The sequence below is a fragment of the Colobus angolensis genome, unplaced genomic scaffold (assembly GCF_000951035.1).
Source record: "Colobus angolensis palliatus isolate OR3802 unplaced genomic scaffold, Cang.pa_1.0 Scaffold35, whole genome shotgun sequence".
Lineage (NCBI taxonomy): Eukaryota > Metazoa > Chordata > Mammalia > Primates > Cercopithecidae > Colobus > Colobus angolensis.
In genome coordinates, this window is record NW_012116821.1 from 2,869,405 (window position 1) to 2,874,572 (window position 5,168).

The 5,168-nt window shown below is 47.7% G+C and overlaps 1 pseudogene; it reads right to left on the bottom strand.

Moving 5' to 3' along the window:
- Window positions 1-3,888: 3,888 nt before the first annotated feature.
- Window positions 3,889-5,045, bottom strand: LOC105519509 (annotated as a pseudogene).
- Between the last annotated feature and the right edge of the window lie 123 nt (window positions 5,046-5,168).

The window sequence follows — 5,168 nt, forward strand, 5'->3', positions numbered from 1 at the left end:
ATTATAATGTAATAATAATAATAGAAATAAAGTTCACAATCAATGTAATGCACTTGACTCATCCCAAAACCATGCCCCCATCCCCTCACCCTCTGGTTCGTGGAAAAATTGTCTTCCAGAAAACTGGTCCTTGGTGCCAAAAGAGTTGGGGACCGCTGCCCTAAAGGGTCTGAGTTTCAGTGGCCCACCATGGTAGCTTGCTCGATAGCACATGCTTTACTGGTTTCTCACTTCCTCTCTCTTCTGCTGTGTTTTCTGCAATCCCCTCCCAAATAAACTAATTGTGCTTGGATCCTTGTCAGTTCTACTCCAGCTAGAAACATCATGTACTTTCCCAATAATTTACTTTTCTATACCCATCCCATTTCCCTGAGAGACTAACCCTTTTATATTCTTCCTGTCCAAACTGTCAAGGTCAGAGTTGCACTTTGCTACAGCCTGGGCCTGAGATTTCTCTTTGCTCTGAAATCAAGATGATTTTCTCTATTCCACTCAGTTGTTGGTTCATCAGACTGCGTGCTCTTTCCATTGAGTGGGGGATATAGGAAAGTTTGAGTCAGACATTCATACCTGGCCTAAAATCTTGACTCCATTACTTACTTGCTGCAAAACCCTGGGCAAATCACCTAACTTCTCTGATCTTCAGTTTCCTCCTCTGTGAAATAAAGATAATAATCCTGCCTCATCAGGTTGTCCTCTGGATTTAATGAGCTAAACGTATAAAGGACCAGGAGATTGACTAATACAAAAATACTCTGGAGAAAAGATCATTATTTTTATAATATGGTTTTCTTGTCTCGCTGAATTTCTCATGTGCCTCTATCTGGTTTCCCAACCTTGACTGTAGTTTCTCTGCCACATTTACCTTCTTTATCACACTGCCCTGCATATGACAGGCACTAAACATTCATTATCAATTTTCTAAAGTGTTAAAGTGCTAAAGAAAAACTTCAGCTGAATGCAATTTAAAATAGTTTAATTGAGCAAAGAATGATTCATGAATTGGGCAGCCTCCTGAACCAGGGTAGCTTCAGAGACTCCAGTGCAGCTGTGTGGTGGAAGAGAATTTATGGACAGAAAAAAGAAAGTGACATACAGAAAGCGGAAATGAGGTAAGGAAACAGCCAGATGGTTGCAGCTCGGCGTTTGTCTTATTTGAACATGGTTTGAACAGCTGGCCACATTTGAGTGGCCAAAACCCAGTAATTGACACCTGAGTAGATCACACTCTGTTTACACTTCCATTTAGGCTACAGTTCACAGTGTACAGAGAAACCTTTAGCCCAAACTTAAAATATGTAAAGAGACAGCATTAGGTTAAACTCGATTTAGCAAAAGTCGATCATGCACTCTTTCAATTCAAGACTCATTTTCGGATTATTTCTTATTGGCGAGGCATGCTCAAGGAATTTTTAGCAGGTCTTTTGACTTTTCAGTGTCCTTGTATGCCAAATAAATGTTTTGATCTCTAATTCTAGATACGCTGACATCCCTCTAGCATTAAAGTTTGGAATCTATACATTCTTGGAGGGCAAAGATGGTGATTCTTTTTTCAGACCCCTCAACACTTACACCGATGGTGGGCACAGAGTGAGGCATACAGAATTGATGCTGGTGCATACAGAATCAATTTCAGATGCTTCCTTGATCATGTTCCTTTTTCCCTCTCTCCCTGGCCCTCGCTCCACTCCAGCTAGACTGGTTTTTCTTTGTACCTCTAGAATTTTCCAGGTTATTCTGCCTTGAGGACTTGGTACTTGCTGCTTCTCATCATTCAATTCTCTGCCCGACCCCAGTCTCTCCATCCCATAACCCTGCTTTGTTTTTTTGTTCTTATAATTACTTTCTGAAATTGTCTTATTAGTCATTTATTTGTTTATTCTCTCCACCTCTCCCCCAGTCCCCAAATATAAGCTTCTATCTTGGATCTTTTTACATCACTGCTGCTAAAACTCTACTTAGCACAATTTAGGCCCTGAAATAGATAACTGTAAAATAAATGAATAAACTCTACCATACCTTATACAGTAGGTTTTACGCTCGTCTCTCAGTATCCTCAGGAGATTGGTTCCAGAATCATCTGCGTATACCTGAATCTGCACATACTCAGGCCCCTAAACAGGCTTCACAGAACCTGCATATAGGAAGAGTTGGCCCTTGCCCTCTGAATACTCGCATTTCTCATCCCAAGGATACTGTATTTTCCATCTGCATTTGGTTGAAAAAAATCCGTGTCTAAGGGCACCCATGCTGTTCAAACCCATATTGTTCAAGATCAACTGTAGTTGGTGAGGTGAATTCTGTAGCTATCACACACCGGGTTCTAGTGAACGGGCTTAGGTGAGAGTAACCCATATAAGTGAATTAACTGCAGAGGTCTTAGTACACATGGAGTGGGAAGAAATAGGTAATCCCCAGGAAGACAACTACAGACGATTGTATCAGCTTATTTAGAAATCATATCAGCAATATCTTATTTGCTGTGGAAAATTTAGGTAACATTTTAAAATTAATTCATTTCTTTTTATTATGGAAAATGTCAAACATAACCACGAGTAGATGTGGTAGGTAAGAATAGCATAATGGATCCTCTTGTACACTGTGGTGGATACACTCCAGGGTGCTCCCTCACCTTAGTGTTCATGCCCTGTGTACTCCTGTCCCTTTGAGTGTGTGCAAAACATGCTTTCTGGCCAACAGAATGTTCACATTTGAAGTTGCCCCTGTGGGATTGCTTTATGTTATATAAAATTCTGTCTTGCTGAAGACTTACTCTGGGGATTCTCCTTGCGGGCCTGATGAAATAAGTGACTGTGCTCGGAAAGCCCAAGTGACAATGAAGTCCAGGTAACCTCTAGGAATTGCAGGTTCCCTCTTGGAGCTGAGGACAGTCTCCAGTCTCCAGCCAGCAAGAAGCCAGGGCCCTCGGTCCTACTGCTGCAAGAAAAGGAATTCTGCCTGTGCCTGGAGTCAGAGTGGAAGCCAGTTCTTCTCCAGTGAATGTGAACGCAGCCTGGCCAGCCCCTGGATGGCAGGTGTGAGACCCTAACTGGAGGACTGAGTGTACCTGGACACCTGATCCACAAAAACTGTGAGAAAAATCTGTCTTGTTTTAAGGCCACTAAGTTTGTGGCAATTTGCAGCAATAAATAAGTATACCTCACCCGAGGTCAACTATTTTCAATAGTTTCCAATTGTTTCATTTACCCCTCTATGTCTAGGGCTGGGTGGGTGGGAGGGGAGTGGATGGGCTGGTGTGCTTTAAAGCACATTTCAATCTTTATATTATTTCACTGGCAGATACTTTAATACACATTTGTAACAGACAAGGAAGAACTTTTTAAAAGCATAACCATAATGCCTGAAAAATTCGGTTTCATTGATAATAAGAGTGGGAGTCTTTTTTAATGCCATCAAATCAATGGATCTATTATATTAATTGGACACCCACAGAAAAGGTGCTTGCAATAAACAGAATAAGAATAATACCCCGTTGATCTCATTAGCTAAAGGACAGGAAAGCATATGAGAGCTTTCACTTGAAAAGTCTGAAGCTTTCCAGTTGGTTTTTAAAAAATAGTCCAGCCACAAAGCACTTAATTGTCCCTGTAATATGCTTGTCTCTCATACAATATCTAAAATAATTAAAACCCAATTATTACCATGTGCTTAAGATCCATTCTCCTTAGACTCTAACCGGCTTTGGAATGGACCCCTGTAAATTTCATTTTTATTCAAAACTCCTTGTAATTTCGTGTCATACTCTAATTGCTATTCCCATCACTTTTTCCTTACTACAGGAAGCTCCTCCCAACTGGCCCTCTTGGATAAGCCAATCTCATCCCCCTTCGACACTGCTCACTGAGGCACGCTTTGTAAGGGACATACTTAGGGCTCTGAGTTCGATGCCATCTCTACTACTTGGGAGCTTTGTGATGTTTGGCCAGTAGTTAAGCTTTCCCTAAGTTGGATACAATAATGCCTCGCCGGGTTCCGGTGAAGATTAGACAAAGAACATGTGTAACGTGCAAACTGCCCAGTACAGAGAAGGCACCGTTCCCCACAACACCCTTTGTTGGTTCCCATCTCCCACCACCCAGCCCCAGAACGCCTGGCACCACGCCTCTCCTGCCCTTGTCGCGGGGGATGCAGGGACTTGTAGTTTCTAAGGCCCCGCGTCGTGCTTTTCCTCGGCGCCGGCCGGCGGGCGGAAGAACTACACATCCCAGTGGGCTGTGAAAGGAAAGTGGGGCTCGGAAAATCGAGCGTCCCCGCCCAGCTGCCTTCGCTTTCTTCGGCCCCGGGCTATGCCCACCTCTGCGGGGGCTCGGACCCGCAGCAAAGCCCGGGAGGGCGCGAGCGAGCAGGCGTCCCATGCTTCGGCAGTCCCAGGGCCGCACCCGCAGCTGCTCCTGGGCTGTCGGGTGGGAAGGAGGGAGGCGCGGGCGCGAGAGGGGAAGCACGCGATCCCTCCGCTGCCGAGGGGGCTCCACGGGGAAATGGAGGGAGAAATAAAGCGAGCAGTTGTGAACGTCCGTGGGGAGAAGTGGAGACCGAAAAGGCTGGGCGGCAGCAACCCAGAACCTGGTCTCCAAGGGGCTTCTACTCCGGGAGGGAGGCCGGGGCCGGAGGGGACCCCGACCGCTTCGTCTGCCCTTCTCGGCCCGGAAGCCGGCCGAGCCGGGCCCCGAGACCCTCGCCCGCTGCCCGGTCCCGGAGTCAGGCCAGCCTCGGGCCGCCTCTCCCTATCCTGGCACCCGGCACCCCACCCCATTCCTCGGGCATCAGCAGAGTCCCCCGGCGAGGCGACCACGCGCCCAGCTGGGGAGGAGGAAGAAGGGGGGCGCAGGCCGGGGAGGGTCACCTCCGCGCCGCGGCTCCTCAGCTCCCGAGGAGTCGCCCGGACTGGCTTGCCGGTGGCCGTGGGAATGAGCGTGTCCCGAGGCGGCAGCTGATGCGGGGAATAAACCCGGGAGAAGCCGCGAGACTGACTGAAGTCGGCCAGGAGCACACGGCGCAGCGGGGCCGCGGGCTTCCAACCCCATCCCTACTCGGACGATGCCACGGGGAGCCCCCCGCGCCTTCCACAGCCCAGGGCGCCCGCCCGAGGGGACTGGGGCTGGAATCCCGCTGCGCCGGTGCCCTGGCTTCGCGGGCGAGGAGGAGGA